At 35.2% G+C, this 18749-nt stretch overlaps 1 protein-coding gene across 6 annotated transcripts in view; it reads right to left on the minus strand.

Annotated features, from left to right (window-relative positions):
• LOC118202925 (zinc finger MIZ domain-containing protein 1-like) overlaps window positions 1-18749 on the minus strand; it is a 1176934-nt gene that overhangs the window by 199519 nt on the left and 958666 nt on the right. The gene's annotated exons all lie outside the window — the stretch shown is intronic.

Raw genomic sequence — 18749 nt, forward strand, 5'->3', positions numbered from 1 at the left:
CGCTGGACGCGTATTCCAGAGGACCGCGCTTCGATTTCCGGCGAAGGCGGTTGCTCATTTTTCATTTTTCCTGCTTAATTACCTAACGTCACTACAGTGGCGCCCGAACTAAAAGGGTGGTGGATGATGATTCTCCTCACCCAGGATTTAGCGATTGGGTCCCCTAAAAACCCCAGTCGCCATTTAAAAAGGAGAAGTATATAAGGCATTTCTCCCGTTTTCTTGGTGTGGTGGTCTGCCCGCTGAGCGCGTATTCCAAAGGTCCGCGGTCTCGTCGAAGGCGGTTACTCATTTTTCATCTTTCCTGCTTCCAAATTACCTAATGTCTCTACAATTTGAACGAAAATATCCATTTTGACAGCTATCGAATGCAATTTAACAATGTTTTTGCGTGACATCTGTACGTAAGGACAGAATAAAGGACCCCCAAACGAATTGTAAAACATTTAAAATGGATTCAGAGTCTTTAGTAGCAACTGTACATCCGTATGTATCTTGCATAACTCAAAAACGAGTAGCCTCAGAACGTTGAAATTTAGTGTATAGGACTGCTATAACAAGCAGTTTTGCACCTCAGTTTTTCGTTGGAATCGGCAACACCAAAAGTATATATATATCGCACTCTATCACTCGATTCAGTGAGCTCGGTTTTTTCCCTCTTATATGTTGGTAAATTGCGCATTTTTTTGCTTTAAAAATGATTGAATTATGTTATTCTTATCTTCCGGTTAAGGTTTTTGTGCGTTTAGTTAATCAGCATGCAATAGTTGTAGATTTATCAACAATTTAAAAGTTGTTTAGGTGCGGCTGAGCCTGATTTTTTTTTTTTTTTTTTTTTTTTTTACCATAGCAGTCATATTTGTTTAGATTTGAAATATAGTAGAATAGTGAATTAAGTCTTTCTGCACTCGGTGTCTTTTTGCCGAGTGGAACCAAAAGGAAACTTTTAGTTTTGCGCACCGAAAAATCTATCTTTTTGCCCGCTGGCCGAATTGCTTGTTTTTGAGTAGAACCTGTAATTTTAATTGTAATTTTTTTATTTGTTTTAATTGTATTTGCTGTTTTATGTTTTCTATCTTTTTTAATTTTGATGAAGATATTTTGAGTTTTTATGTATTTTTGCCCTGCTGCAAAGTGAGAACTGAATTAATTAAATGAGAAATACACGTATAAAATTCGAGACATAAGTTTAAATGAAATGGAGGGGAAAATGTGCATAATCTAATATTCCGTACAAGGAAATCATGCGGTATACACATTAGCTTTTTTCTAAAGCATGAAAACCGATCGGTGATGTAAATAATAAAATTTAGTATATATCATTATTGCATTTAATTAAGTTTGATTAAGAGTTCTGAAATATTTTGTTTCGCAGACATGAATATCGAAATATATTGATTCCAGTTTCCATGCTATCTAAAGCGATGTTTCCCGAAACATTAGAGTTCACGGGACGCTGGATGACAAATGCTGTTCTAGAGCAAAAATGGCGCCGAACGAGTCTAGTATCCACCGAAAAGAGGACCCAAACACCGTCTTGTCTGTTGCCTCTGTTTTTCCCACAACACTCGAGAGGCCCCGCGAAAGGTGATGGACGCCCGCGCAATGGTGACGCAAACCCTCCCTCTTCTCGCCGCATTTTTTCTCTTATTTTTATCGACTTGGGGCGAAATCGAGGACGCCACAGAAATACTGCTTCAGTTTTTCCATAGAATCGAGAGGTCGATGGACTGTGGAACTGAAGTAAAAAACAAGTTACAGATGCGCATTAATCTACGTTTATTTCGGCAATAGCAAAGATTCTCGGGAATTAAGGTCGACGACGAGAAAGGGATGCTCGGTAAGAGATGAAAAGTACCACAAATGAAAGACACCATGTGCCAGTGAAGATTTATAGTACCGCATTTTGCCTCAGCAAATCCACAAGTGTCTCTGAGTTCTGTTTTAATAAAAATTAAAAAATCTGAAAGTTTTCAGATTTTATTTATATTGCGCTCAAAGGAGCTTTTTTTTCTTTCTTTCTTTTAACAAATTGTGTGTTACGTTTATTTATTAAATATTCTGTTCTCACTTAAACAGCAATATCCTAAAATAATTTTGAAATCAGCATATCTTTAGAATTTCCGATACACAGTCTCACGCGCTGAAGGAAATGTGCTTTCTGTACAACATTGCCATTGCTCGCTTTGAAATCGTTGCGTCTCTTAATCAAAAATTCGTTAAAATTTTACAAAATATAAAATAGATTAAAAAAAAAAAAAAAAACATGAAGTTCCAAGACTTCGGATTCTAGGTGCCCATATAAGGGTGGAAGACTACGTTATGCAAAATTCGATGGCTTTATGTACCGTCGTTTTTTCACAACGCTAGAAACATACACATTCATGCAGTTTCTTCAGTATTTAATTTCTTTAAATATAATATCATTATACAGATGTAACGTGTATCTTTTCTGATGCAAATTTCCATTTGTTTCAAGATTCCCCCTCCCCAGTTACGATGTTATCTATTCAACAAATTCAATTGACCTACTGCCACCTAACCGGGATTATGCTTAATGACCGAAGGATTCGGGTCCGAATCCCGGAGAAGGTACGGATTTTTGTGAAGGTACAGTGTCTGTGCGGCATGGGGGCACTATAAATATGCGCCAAGTCGAAAGGTAAGATGTTATCTCGAGAGGTTGGTTGTACGGAAAGACAGATGGGAAAGCCTTAGTCCCATACCCTCGTGGGTGCTATCCATCAAAATTGGGGGTAGAACTGAGCAAAGTCGCGCTGTCACCTGTACGGCGTTGAAGGCTCTTGCCAACGACAGGCTACAGGGACTGATGCTTTCATGGAGGACTTTCTAAGGGAATCTAGCTCGTACCATGAAAACGACCGTGCAGCCCTTGGATTCCCTTGGATTCGAACCCAGGTTGGAACTATCAATGTTCAGCGATTTTACTGCTGGTGAGCCGTCTTGGAGAAGAATCACTACTAAATTCGCTACAGACGCAAAATCTACATTGCTAATGGCAGAAGAAATTATATAAATCGATGGTTGCTTTTTTTTTTTTTTTTTTTTTTTTGCATTATACAGAAACAAAGTTCGCCTCCACGGCGATATCCCACCCCCAGTTTTATCTGAGCAACAACATTTATACCAATGTCCAATATACGCGAACAGTTTAAAGCTTAATTTAATAAAAATGTGAAACTTAAACGAATTAAACAGTAAAAGAGTGTGAAAAGAACGTCAGCTATACGAAGAACAATTTCAATGCAGCATCCGTTCTCTTTTAATCTACCTACAATAAACGTAAATCGCACAAAAATTTCAGAATAAATAAACATCAATGAAAGTAAGAAACTTATTTATTTTCTTTTAATATATATTTAAATTTACTGTAACTTTCTTTTACTAAATTTTTAACTTCACCTCCCATTTAGATTAGCTTGCAGTTGTCATTTGGGCAACATACTCATATTTAGTCATCTAAATGAAATCAAAACACAAATTTTAGCTTACTGCATAGGGTTAACCAATTGGATACACACCGTTTAAGTATATACTTTTTCAAAGTTTGAGTGTGGTGGCACCACTTACGGTGTAACGGTTATTATTGTGTGAGCTCGTGTGAAGGGTGTGGACATCATTTGCGATTACGAATTTTTGATTTTGTGTTTGTTGCTATTTTGATGTATTTAAAGTTTTAAAATTGTTTGAACAAGTTTATAAGGTATGTATTATTACATAAAATTGTTATTACATTTGCCTATTCTTTTCTTTTCGTAGAATTAATTTGTGAAAGTTAATAATTAAAAATTTATTTTAGATTTTTTTTAGCATTTTCCTATTTTATTTGATATCAATTCTAACGTATTTTTGACTTAAAAAATAAAAATATAAATTCATTCATTTAAGGGTTAACTCATAATCTAACTTGACATCTGATTGTAAGATTAGGTAGCTACACAATTCACAAGCGTAGAACTGCTCTAGTGAGGGGGGGGGGGGTCAGAGTTAGAAGTTCTAAAAGAATATAACATAGTAAATAAAAGACCAAATACAAAATTCTATAACTAAGGAAAAACTTGCGACCCTTCAAAATTTTTCTAGAGATTTTACGATCACTGCTCATTTAGAAGGGGAAAGATCATACGAGCTGGCGATTTAATAGTCATGGCTGGAAATGGCTAGTTAGTCATGGTTCGAGAAATCGTTGTTCATGAGTGGCAGGTCAGTCATGAACGTGATACAACAATTAAGCAAGGCGGCATTTCTGAAGCAACTTGAAAATTCAGCTTAATTACGCCCGAAAATCGTGACTCAGAAAAATAAACAAACAAAAAAAAAAAAAAAAAAAAAAGATCCAAAATTTTAGGGTTAATTTATAGCAAAAATTCTTCGTAATGGCACCTAATTCATTAAAAAATATCACAATGATATATATTAGTAAAATCTTTGCGCATTTATCTGTTTGTTTGTTCGTAACATCATCATCTCCGGAACGACGGGAAGTTGGGTTTCCAGAGAGGTACCTCAGGATTTCAAAAATTCGTGGGAAAATTCGTCCACCATTCTCATCTTCGACTTTTATCGGCCGAGGTATTAATTAAAAATTCTAATTTTCGCACTCATTTTCCCCAGTGCTAACAGTCTCGCGCGCTGGAGATATCACTTTATTTCGAAAAATGTTGCCACTGCTCGCTTTCAAATCGTAGAGTTTGTTAATCGAAAACTTGTAAGTTTTACAAAATATGGAATAAAAATAGCATTTCCGAACATTCGAATGTCGAAAATATTTCATTAATGTCAGCGTTCTAAATAAACAGCTGGTGTAGGCAACTTTCTGGTTTCGGGTTAGAATAATTGCCACGATATGTTACTGCCACGTTAATTCTTTTATTAATATTGAGAAAAAAATGTTATACTACATTAAATTTAAATCAGGACATCATAAGCATGAGGTGTTGGCCTGAAGTGTCAAAAGTTTTGTTTCCTAGTTTGGCCACAAAAGATTATTTACAAATTGGTTGTTGCTTGAAACTGAAACGACATAAATTATGTATTATTGTAAATTTGTAGCTGGCGAATTATGTAGAATTGGACATATAAAAATAAATTTTATAAACTAACCCATATTCTAAACTTTCACGTATTAATATCGGTACTAGGTGTCATGAACGGTAGCATATAGCATGCAGCCAACCGGCATAGTTGTTGGCGACGCTAACTGCCGTGCCGATGGGTTCGAATCCCGAAGAAGGCATGTGGTAAGACCCGCGTAACGCTAGAGGGCGCTGAAAGCGCCATTGAATGTGTTCAGATAGTTGATGGAAGATGTGAGATTTCTCAGATTATGATATTATTATATTTAATTAATTCAACTTATATTTTAAAGATTGTTGATTTATTAAAATTTGATGTAATACTATGATTACTGAATCACCACAATATAGAAAGTTGGATTACCACTGAATCTTCAAACCACTGATGAGCAGAATGGATGTTTCTAAATGTATAGTATCTGTCCGGCATGGGAGCACTTTAAATATGCGGCGAGCCAAAAGTCCTCTCGAGAGGTTGGTGGTAGGGGAAGACACTTGGACCCGTGTACTGTCTGTCTATGGTAAGAACAGCTCTCGCCAGTTTGTCTGCAGCTGTCTGTTGCCGTAGAAACGAGCCCTAATCCATTTTTCGTAGGGGTGCCTTGAAGACTTACTTCTGAGTTTGCCACCTTGGCGCATTTAAAGATGATTTGGCGATATTCACATTTTGTTTTAGTTTCAAGTAAAATGCTTGTTGACCCTTTGCGTCGACCCCGACATCCAATTTTCGAAAATGAAATTCGATGGCGTAGATAAAGCTTTTGCAGTCAAGAAACGGTCTTTGATTTTGCCGTGTGAGGTACAAGTCGTGTACATGTTGTTGTCGTTGAATTTGCCATATCTCTAGATGTACAATGAGTAAAAATAAACTTGTAGGGAAATAAATTTTAAAATCCGTGTTTATTTTTGAAGAAAAATTTTAATTTCGACATTTAAAACAATCATGCTATTATTTTGCTTCTTTTTTGTCTATTTGTTTGCTTGCAAAATCATAGATGACAACTTAGAAATCTACTTGATTGCCCCATTCTCTTTATATAGTATAGACGCACTTCATAAATATAAAATAAATTTAATTTTTATAGTTCTCCCCTCTAGCTAATCTACCGTGAACATTCAAAGCAATTTCTTCAGTCTTTAAATGACGTTCTGCTATGTTTTTATTTCAAAATTTTCTGTTAATTTATTGCATGTGCTTTAATAATGACTAAAAATTTCATCATTAAATGTATATAGAATCATCTTGAAAGTAAAAGCGTTTTTTTACATACCCATGCTCTTAATAAATACTTTTTGCGAACATTTCTTCTTTTCTCATACCTTTAAACTAAACCAAAAGCTGGTTAATTTAATGGCGGAAGGAAGTGAAGGTGAATTAAAATCAAAACTGCTTTTTCCTTAATTACCAGTGGTTTGGGTTGGTTTATATGATTACGGAAAGCCTCCAGGGTTAAATGCCTAAGAGGAGGGATGCCTTCATGGAGGGCTTGCTAAGGGAAACTGGCTGTACGCCCAAAACCGTATCATGTTGCCAACATTTCTTAAAAGTTAAATTGCTGTCAATCCATGTTTCATCGATGTAAACGATGTGGCGTTCATTTGCTCTGAGTTTTCTCATTTCGCGTAAATAATTGTTCCTCCAAAATACAATGTGAGGTCTTTCGATAAGAATTTTTTTTTTTTTTTTTTTTTTTTTTTTTTTTTCTACGCATTCCAACGAAAATTCATTGAACACAAAACTTTGCACAAAGAGTCTTTTTGCCACGGGAAGTCTATTTTTTACCTCAAGACAGGCAGTAATTTCCGCACAGATGGCACTTTCTTTTCTTTGATGTAAAAGTCTTGTATTGTCTGCCGTAGAACGCATTTGTCAAAATCGTCAATTTCACACTTATGATTAGCAGGGCTTTTACATTTCTTTCCAAGTGTATTCAGAAGTTTATTTTCACCCATTGTTGATACTTTGCTCTTCAAAACTTAAGGAAGAGGAACTACTAAAGAGTTCGCCGAAGCTTCAGAAGCGCAAAATTCTGCGACACTATACACGATTTGACGTGACTGAGACTTTAAAGGTTGACCTTTCTTAAACTGGAAGGGCATTTTAAAAAATTGGCGATTAACAAAGCACTACGAAAATCAAGCTAAATAGAAGCGAATTTGAGCAAATGCTAGCACAAAAGATATAACAACGAGAATAAAAAGAGCTAATAGTAATAATATAAGGCTTAAGAAAAGATGCGTGCAGCTGGAATGAAGCCGAGAAGACGAATGATAAACTTCCCTTAAGCCAACAGTCGCCAAAAACAAAATAACAATAAAGCAACCCTTGGTTCGTCCCTATTTGAAATATACTAGCCCTGTTGCTATAGCGACCGCCACTCGCCAGACACCGTGGCGGGAGCTCTTCTTACCGTAGACAGACAGTATTTCGTGGGTTTGTTTTGATGTTACTGCCAGACAAGTGAGATAAGTCACAACAATAACAACAACACGTGTTTCTTGCAGTCAAGCCGTACTCAGTTTTATTCTGGATCAAAATATTCACGAGATCTGAAGCTTTCTGATGTTCTCTAGAGTTCTTACGCTTCTGATCGAACTTGCTATATTTCAGAAGAATAGATTAAGCAACGTTTGATTTTCGTAACCTTTTTCATTAACGACAAACACTTATAACATAAAACGTACTGTTACGGATTTTGCATTTATTTAGTTATTTTTAGTAGAATTGTAATTAAAATTGTTTTATTTTCCCGTGCCAATGCAGCCCGTGACGAGTCTTAACAGAAAGCTACGCCGTAAAAGTAAAAATACAGGAGCACGCGCATTTAATAAGTAGATATCTCATAATTTATATTTAAATTGAACAAATGCAGTTGTGCGTTAGCTGTAACTGTAATTCTACTCTTTTGCTTTCCAAAAAGCTCGAGAAAATAAAAATTACCATAATGTTCTCGTGCATGATGAAAAAGCTTTAAAAAGCCGGAGCGAAACACCTCAGCTCAGTTGTTTACTTATTTGTTGTTGCTGACTGTAGCGAATTCACGGTAAGATAAGATTAGCTTTCTCTGCGTTTGAATTGTGTTATATTTTAAACTACTGAAACGTTAAATAGAGCTACTGTATGGTATTATACGAATATCTGTGAGGAAAAAATTTCAGCATTTTGTTTTATTTCTTGTGATAAGAATACATTTTCTTGACGTTTTATCAGACTTGTGCATTCAATTTATGATGAACCCGTACGCACGGATACATGGTTCACCTAAAAAATAATTCTGTAAAATTGAGTTTAGCGTCATTTTTAATCTTATCCTTAAATCTCACGTTCTTTAAATCTACTCACTGCAAAATTTTTTTATCAACCATCATCTCGGACCTTCTCTTTTATTAGCCCAAAGAAGCAATTTGCCCAGAAGGGCAATTAATTTCGTTCTGGCATTTTCCGTCGGTTCACTATAAATGTCGGTTAACTTTTCAAATTGTTGCCACAAAGAAATTAAATAATGAAGAATCAGCATAAATGTAGGTATGTTTCTCGCGTTGTGAAAAAAACTACGGTACCTAGAGACATCCAATTTTGAATAATGCAGTCCTCCTTTCGAATATGGGCATCTGGAAGCCCAAATTTGAAATTTGGAATTTGTTTTATGATCGATTTCCTATTTTGTAAAACTTTACGGAATTTTTGATTAACAAATTGAAGAATTTCGAAGCGAGCAATGGCAAGGTTTTACAGCAAAAACATTCTTATCTCCAGCGCGCGAGACTGTGTGTTCGAAATTCTAAAGATATGCTCATTTTAAAATTATTTTGCGATTATATTATTTTAAAATTATTATTTAATAAATGTTTGTTGCTAAGTTCAATAATTAATAATTTTTAAATAGCTTACCTTGAATTTTCATCGATTTATAGTTATCTGGAAATACTTGAATTTGACACAATAAAAAGACTCAAAGAATTGAATAAGATTTTGACTTTATCGGCTGTTAGAATTGTTTACATGAGTTCATTCTTTCTTAGCATCGAACACTAGTCGTTTGGTTTTATTTAATCTGTTGCCACAGGCATACAAGAAAATAAAAAAAATACATTAGGAATTAAACATCTGGCGCGAGGGCAGCGCCATCTATAGAAAAAGATAAAATAAGGCATAAACATTTTTTAAAACTGAACCAAAAATAAAGGTAACACACAAAATGTAAAAAAACGCCCATTTGGAAGTAATATAAAATGTGAAAGCTTTGATTTTTTATTTATTTTTGCGTGGTTAGTTTTATGAGATTTTATTTGCGCATCTCCGATGTGGGTGGCTAAAGCGAGACACATCTGTTATAAATTTTTAAACGCTTCTGCAATTATTTAAAACTACCACCATCAAAACCTGATTAATCGAAAACAAAAACTCTAAGTGAAACTGTTGAAACGTGCGTAATTTCGCACGAACACCCAATTTTCGAAAATATCTCTCAGGAGGTAAAAAGAAACGTCATAAATATAAAAAAAGACAGGCGCAAATTAAGCACGATATTCCTCGCGATGCAACAAGTAGTAAATAACTGCGACCGCCGCGCAGATAATTAAGCATCCTAAATTGCACGCTTATGTCAACCCGTCGTTCCTGGGGCTGTGTTCAGGGCCGATCGTGCGGGGGATGAGAGCATGGAAATCCTCGAATGACTTTTGCATGAAACGAGCGCATGGAACGGGGTCAAGTGAATCGGGAATGTGTGTCACCCCGACACGTCTTTATCGACAGAGCCACTGTGCGTCGCAAGCGAAGACGCGGCTTTTTCCAAGGCTGGGGCAGACAAATGCAGCGAAGGTCGTTGAGAACAGACACGGTGTTTTTCGAATGCCTCGCATTTAATAAGCGGGAGAAAAAAAAAAAAAAAAAAAAAAAAAAGTAAATATTTGCTTTTTTTTCGCGTTAATGTAAGGTCGAACATTGCGTTATAAATGCTGAATGTTTCCGAAATATCAGGGACATGACAGAAATTTCCCTCCGTCTCCACCTCTATCGTACATCCTATGTCCTCGGCATTAATGGAATAATAGTATTTTCAATAACTTTCTCCCTAACAGGTACAAGTAGAAGCTGGCCAGCACCTCCGTAGTACCACAGGTAATTGAGGTATTGCTGAATCTAGCTAACTGTTAAACTTTCCACCCCAATTTTGAGGGAGAACACCCCGAAGGGCTGGTCCGAGGTTCTCCCGCCCCTCCTTATTTACCATCAACCTTTTGAGATGACTTTCTGAGATAAGTGACTTCTGGTATTAATAGTGGACACAAATCATACTGAGATAAGACTGTCCTTGAAAAGTTCAGCAACTGATGCTTCCAATAAACTAATGTCCTTTCTAAGGCGGAAGGTGTAATAAGCAAGTCTTTGGAGCTCCCGTCCATCAGCATTGCGTAGAAAAATGAAATTGTTGGAACATTCCCATATTCGGTAGAGGATTACGTTATTCAAAACTGGACTGCTCTAGATACCATTGTTGTATCACAATGCGAGAAACATACATACATTTATGTAGATTTTTCATTATGTAATTCCTTTGAATATAATACAGGGCAACACATATTTGGTAGCAACAATTTGAAAAGTGAATCAACGCAGAAAGTAAATCGACGCAAAATGCCAAAATGAAATTAATAGCCCTTCTGGGCTAACGCCCTTTAGGCTAAATATAAAATCTGAATCAGATTTTATATTAATATTATATTATATTAAATCTGATTCAGATTTTATATTATGTCCAAAAGGGCACAGAAATGTAATTTGTTTCAGAATCATCTATTACACTGATCAGTTCCAATTCCGTTTTTTTAATTTTAAATTTATTATTTTGAAATGTACGGAAAACAGAATGAGTTGACTTAAGTAATACGAGATAGAATCGTAATATTTGAGAAATAATGGCTCCATTTATCGTAAAACAGCAAAGATTACGATTAAATTTATAAACTATTTATTATGTGATAAGTAAACACACACACACACACAAAAAAAAAAAAAAAAGGCTTTTATTAGCAGTGTACAAATATCTAATAACCTTGCATCTCGCTCAGATGTTTGTGTTACATCTTGAACAGTAAGAAATTACCTACATAAATTCGGATATAAAGCCAGGAGGCCAAGAAAGAAACTGTACAGAAGTGAAACTAATCGTAAGAAAAAGGCTTCGTTTCGCAAAAAATATATAAATAAGCCTTTAGAAGCTTGGAAAATGACTATTTTTAGCGATGAAATTAAATTTTGTTTGTTTGGATCTGATGGCAACAAAACTGTTTGGAGAAAAAAATATAAAACGGCTCTACATCCTAAAAATATATGTCCAACTGGTGGGAGCGTTATGGTATGGGTAGCATTATGGGGATGTGAGCTTTATGGTATGGGGTAGAATAAGTTGGAATGGAACTGGTAATTTGACTAAAACTGAGAGAAGTTTCAATGGGAGAAAATAAGTAGAGATAATGTGAGATGATTTATTTCGAAGGGTATCAAAATTGAAATTGGGTATTAAAGATGACTTTTGGTTCCATTAAGACAATGACCCTAAACATACAGCTAGGATTACAAAAGAATTCCTCTTATATAAAGCTCCCCTAAGACTTTTTTCGATAAAATTTTCAGTTATAATTACTTAGTTAAAATACTTCCCCCCCCTTGAATATCTGCATCTTTTGATATTTGTATGTTACAGGGTGACAACAAACACCTTTTTATTTATTACATGAGTCATGTGAACTAGTTATTATGTAAGAATTTAATTTACGGCATTTGCAATGAAATTATAGCGTAAATTTGTGGTGTTCCAATACTTTTACCCTCCACTGCACATCCCCCTTCCAATATTAGGCCTTCTGGCCAGCTGAGTGGAGTACAAAACGTAGCGGACTACTTCACAGCAGTACAAACAGTATTTCAGAGTATTACAAACGTGCACTTGCTCTGAAATCCTTGTAGAGTCATTAGGTAATTTTGATGTTGGAGACGTGAAAGATGAGTAATATCCTCGCCGGGACTCGAACCTGGACCTCTCGAATACGCGCCGAGTGTGCTAACCGTTACACCACGAAGGCATGCTGGAAGGAGGGAGAAAATAAACATCCGGATGTTTCCTTGCAGCAACTGCACTAATATTGTTTGTATAATGTAGTTGTGTAATATATATAAAAGTCATTTGAAAAAAAAAAAAGAAGTAAAAAAACATCCCTTCATTCCGCGTTGGCAGTCAGTCACAGGTTTCAAAAATAAAGGAGAGAAGTCAGTGCGGATCTTTCTCAAAATTCCAGAAGTCTCGCGATTCACCACAGCTTTTAATACTCGTTAAGAGGATTCCTGTAATTCCTCCGTTAGGGTTAACCGCTCAATCTCGACTTGGCGCGATTTTTGGCGAATCTTTTATTGTTTAATGCGACAAAATGCCCTTCTCTTCCTAATATATACCTTCCGAGTCAGTGCATAAAGGAATTAATTGTATCTAAAAAGGGGATTATTCAGAGTTGAAAAAGTTAATTTGTTTTAGGTTCCTTTTTTAACCGTAAGAGGCCAAGGGTCGCGTGAACATGTGTCACAAATTTCCGGGATGTCACACGATTTTTCTCGGAAGAAGCGTGACTCGAATGATTTTTTGGGAGAGAGGTTCTTTTTCTGTGCCGATCTTGCGAAGAGTGTCGGATAACCCGACGGCGGGCACGCAACAACTGTCGCCCGGCCGCCGATATAATCACACGGTTTTGAAAATAGATAACGTGGTTTACGGCGTTTATCCGCTATATTGAAGATCTTATCCGTTAACTACTATGATTAGCGTGTAATAGTCCATTATAACAAATAAATGACGGGCTTAAAGTAATATATCTCAATCCTCGTAAAGGATATTCTGTTACAGGTAAAGATATAATCAGAGCTTTAAGAAGCTGTGGCCACTTTACTTATTAAAAAAATCTGATGCAGACGCCACATGACTTCTTTGTACGGCTATTAAATTATACGCATTTTTTGCTGCATTTCATTTACCTTATTTCCTCCAATTTCATCAAACATGTATTTCTCATTTAATTAATTCAGTTCTCACTGCGCGGCAAGTCACTACATAAAAATTCAAAATATCTTCATTAAAAATTAAAAATATACATAAAACAACAAATAATTTTTTTTTATAATTAAAATTACAGTTTCTACGCAAAAACAAGTAATTCGGCCAGCGGGCAAGAAGATAGATTTTTCGGTGCGCAAAACTAAAAGTTTCCTTTTGGTCCCACGCGGCAAAAAGACACTGAAGGTGCAGAAACTGACTTCATTCACTACTCTGCTATGTTCCAAATGAAGTTTTTTGTTCGGTTTTTGATCCCAAATGAACCAGGAGAACGAAACTCGTTTCCGAAACATATTAATCGACTTTTATGAAGCTTTAATTCATTTTCCCCTGATGAGTTCTGAATTGGAGTTTTAGTAAGAAGCGATTAATTTTTACATTTTTATCTTGTACATTTTCTCCCTTTTGCATTTTTATTCTTCGAGTTTGTACTATTATGAATTCTTATTTTAATTTTGAACTGTTTATATATTGTGTTATACCTCTTCTACTCGGTGGGAATGATTAATATTGTTGAGGAATTGTCCTTTGACTCCAATTTACTTTTAACTCTTTTACTTTAAACTGATATATATGCATGTATTTATATACTTTTGGTGCGGCCGATAGCAACCAAAATAGGGAGGTGCACAAATACATGTTATAGCAATCCTATATTTACAACTTGAACGCTCTCAGGCTACTGTTTTTGGAGTTATGCGAGATGCGCACATATGTACGTTCGTACACGTCGCGAAAAAATCTCCTCTGAATTCACTTTAAATCCATTTTGGGGAAAATTCACTTTAAATCCATTTTATTCTGTCCTTACGTACAGATGTCACGGAAAAACATCGTTAAATTGCATTCGATAGCGGTTCAGGATATTTTCGTTGAAATATGAGATCCGGAATTTTTCGCGATTACAATACTTCTTTTACTTCGTACAAGGAATTAAATGAAAGGGAAATGTAAAATAATCCCCGATTTCGTTTTGAATTTCAACAATAAACTTACATTAAAGGAGTATTTCTCATTTTATTGTTTAACCATAAATGCTCAAAGATTTCTATCGCTGCTAGTCGCAGAAGAAAATTGAAAATCCAGTGTTTCTGTTCTGTGTTCTGTTTCCTTGCCAAAAACGATTGCAATATTGAAGGTGATCAAACCATTTTATCCGGAAGTAGTGCCGCCCAGTTCGAGTGGTTAGTAACGCTGACTATCGTACCGGATATTTATAAGCGTATAGTGTCTGCGCGGCAAGGGAGACTTAAAATACATGGCGAGCGAAAGTACCCTCGAGAAGTTGTTGGTAGGGAAAGAGGGGTGTGAGACCCTCGGACCGCTCATCAAATCTTTAATCCTCTGTCCATGAAGGAAAAAAAAAAAAAAAGTGACAGCTGTTAATGATACAACTGCGGACCACTCGAGAAGACTTGCAAAGGCCGCATTCGGGTTCTGTTATTGATACTCTGCTGAACTAAAGATTTTATAAGAATACAAAATCAGCAGTATTACTACTCTCAGCAGTTATAAGCTATTTTCTCCCTCCTTCCAGCATGCTTTCGTGGTGTAACGATTAACACACTCGGCGCGTATTCGAGAGGTCCAAGTTTGAGTCCCGGTGAGGGCATTGCTCATTTTTGATGTCTTCTGCTTCAAAAAAACCTAATGTCTCTTAGACAGTCTATGATTAATTTGTAGAGAAATTAGGTATTTTTGGAAGCAGGCAAGATGAAAAATGAGCAATCGCCTTCGGCGGGAATCGATCCACGGATCTCTGGAATACTGGCCTAGTGTGCAGAACCACTACACCACGAAGGCACGCTAAGAAAGTGGAGAGAATTTTTTGAATACTTTTCCCACGCCAGGTAACTTTTTCTCGAAACGCAAATGTGAAATAAATTTGTGATAAAATTATTTTCGAATGGCCCTTGAAATTAAAAAAACTGCAACTTAGTGAAAATTTTTCTTAAATAATAATAAGTAATCTTAGAATTTCTACATATTTAGCATTAAAAATTACTCAATTTTTAAATCGCTTTGTTTAACATTAGATAAAATTAGGAAGAAAATATCAATCTTAAAATAAATTTCGAAAAAAATGTGATAAAATTTTATTCGCCGATAAAAGCAATTCATGCTTTACACCTTTCACAAACACAAATTCAAGTTAAACCTAATTCTTCCCCTTTTAAGACAGCACTACATTGAGAAAAAGTTCTTGTCTTTATTTATGTCCAGAAGAGGACCGCATAGAACAGGCGAATTACATTATCCTTTGAATTCTCAATGTAAAAATCACAGTTCATACCGCACAATATTTTATTAAATACAATTTAACGTGAATAAAATGAATTTATATACATTAGCATAGCCAAGTTTTTTAGCATTAGTCTCAAAACGGCATTTTGCGTCGTTTCACTTTCTGCATTGGTTCACTTTTCAAACTGTTACATCCAAATATCATGGCCGTGTATTTAATTCGCCATATATTTAAAGATTAACATATGACGTAATATTATCGCCTTATATTTAAAGAAACTAAATAAAGAAGAACCTGCATGAATGTTTCTCGCAGTGTGTGTGTGTGGGGGGGGGAAATGCCTACACCCATCAAATCGCGATTCCAAAGCAAGCAAATTTTGTAAAACTTTAAGAAGTTTTTCATTAACAAACTCAACGATATCAAAGCGAGCAATGACGACACTCTTAAAAAAAAAGGGGGGGATTCTAAAGATATGCTGTTTTTAAATATTTTATGATATTGCAGTTGAATTAAATTTCATGTGGTTTAAGTGCGAAGAACATGATATTTAATAAATAAAGTAAGACATAAAACATTTTAAAAAAACCGCTCTTTTGGGCGTAATTACAAATCTGAAAGCTTTAACAGATTTTCTTTTTCTATCTTTTTTTTTTTTTTTTTTTTTTTGCTTTGTTTTACCCCCTTGGGTTTTAACAACAGAAAATGTCAGAGCTGCCATAATTAACAAAACAATTCCGTGAGAAATTAAACTAAACTGAAAGATCTTAATAATAGTTAAAAAATTGTTAATGCTTACGAACTCCTTCCATTTATCCTTAAGACGCAGCCAGATCCTGAATAATATTCTCAGATGCCAGTTATCCAAATTTATTACGAACTGAATTTTTAGAAAATGGTGAGTTTAGCACTTGCTCGTAAGTATCACAATTAAATAGTTGAACATGACGCAATTCATTGTAAGCAATTCACAATTGTAGCAAAATTATGTTTCGACAAGAAAATCTGCACGTTTTCACATACAGCCAGAGTAAGGTATTAATGCGGAAACAAGATTTAGCGCTAAACTTAAACAAAACGTTTTTGTCTTTTGGAGGTCCAATTTCATCCTCCATCTATCCGCGGAGTGCGACCTGCGAGACGCCGGCCATCACGTGACCGATTTAAGATGTTCCATCCGATAATCTTGACAAGATCTACTGGTAAGTCCCAATCTCAAAAGAATAGCATCTCGGTTATGGCGAAAGCTGACGTGATCCTGATAAATCGGTGGAAGGCTGCTATTGGGGGGGGGGGGGTAAGCATCACCTTCGGATGAAGATATCACGCAACTGTTAGATGAAAATACACATCATTCGGTGGCAGGAAATGGATCACAATTATTCTGTAAGATAAAGAGAATCTGTCGGTTTTTACAAAATGCAGTATAAGTGAGAAAGATTTCTTCATCTTAATGAAAAATGAAACGCCTGATTAAAACAATCTGGCGCCCTAGGCATAGCGTCCTTTTAAAGGCTCCAATCGTCATTTTCCTCGTTTTCTTCATTGGGCGTGTGTGGGTGGGGGTGGGGGAAAGAGCTATGAGGATTTATAGGACGACTATTGGCTGCGGCCAAAGCAAAATTTGTAAGTTCTATGTACACTTGAAAACACAATGCATAGAAACATTTCAATATGAATAAAATCAGTTCATTCTTTCCAAGCAACAAGCCATTCGTAAATCGATTTGAAAGCGAGCAGTGGCAACACTTTTCGAAATAAAGCAATTTTATCTCTAGCGCACGAGACTGTTGCCACTCTGAAAATTGAGTGCGAAAATGAGAGTTTTCAGAATTTTTAATTAATATGTCGGCTGATTAAAGTCGCACGAAGATAAGAATGGTCGAAACCTGCCGAGTGAGCTACCGTTACACCACAAAAAAAAAAAAAAAAAAAAAAAAAACCGGGGGAAAAAAAAAAAAAAAATTAAAAAGATTTTTTTTTATACAGTAAGCTTTTACTTGAAGCGATTATATGATAATCAATGTACTATAAGGAGAAAGAAAATAACAGATTAATTAATTCTATTTACAGAATATATTTACAGTTTTATACCGCGAGTAATAAAAGTGTGGGCGCACACGATAAAAAAGACAATGGCTTATTATAAATTTGAAAAAGCAATTAAATTAATAAAAAATTAAATGTTTAATTAATTTTAAATATTTTAAATGTTAAATTAATAAATTTCGTTATTTAGACACTCCACGCTTTTATAATTCGCAATGTAAAATTATAGATGAATTCTGTAAATATATTTATTTAATTATCATATCCATTTTAAATAGAAGCTTATTGTATGACAAACTTTTTTTAACTGCATCTTATTTAAAATAAATTTATTAGGAAAATAAACGGGGCAAAAAATTACTGCTTATTACAGTTAAACGAAATCAAGCACTGGAGTATAAAATTTGATTAAATACTGACGATGTAGTATGTTAAAATACAAAACCAAACTACTTATTACGTTCTAATCCAACAATTTCAATCGGCGAAAATAATGATACATTTAACAGTTTAGTAAACTTCATTCAAAAATGATCAAAACCTGCTGCCAGGTATCTGTGTTAAGACCTTTTTCTGTTTCAATGTAGGTAAGAAAGAAAAGGCGGAAAAAAAAAAACCTTTCATTTAAATATGTCACTTTGTGTACTGAATAATACCGACGAATGACACGATGTGGTTTCAATGATGCTGCGCTTCAGTGACTTAGTGTCGAGTTGCAGTTAGAACAAATACGTTTCTAGGACCTATATTGATGTTCTTTTTTCTTTTTAGCTCAAAGGAGCGTTAGACCAAAAGAGCTATTAGTCTCAAAACGGCATTTTGCATTGTTTCACTTTCTGCGTTGATCCACTTTTCAAACTGATGCCACCAAATATTATCTCCATGTATTTTACTTAAAGGAAATAAATATGAAGAATTTTTGTAAATATTTCTCGCATTGTGGGAAAAAAAAAAAAAAAAAAAAACAGTAGTACTTAGAGCCATCCAATTTTAAATAACATAATCCTCCACCCAAACATGGGCACTTGAAAGCCCGAATTTCGAATTTGTTTACTTATTTCATATTTTGTAAAACTTTAACGAATTTTTGATTAACGAACTCAATGATTTCGAAGCGAGCTTTTAATTTATCTAACTAAACTATTTTATCTTCAGTTCGCGAGACTGTGCATCGAAAGTCCTAAAGATATTTAATGAATAAAGTTTGTCGTGTTCTTCCCCTTTTCTTGCTTTGGTTTTAGCCCAAAGGGC

The sequence above is a fragment of the Stegodyphus dumicola genome, chromosome 4 (assembly GCF_044657685.1).
Source record: "Stegodyphus dumicola isolate Sdum_Otavi_A_Nest chromosome 4, ASM4465768v1".
Classification (NCBI taxonomy): domain Eukaryota; kingdom Metazoa; phylum Arthropoda; class Arachnida; order Araneae; family Eresidae; genus Stegodyphus; species Stegodyphus dumicola.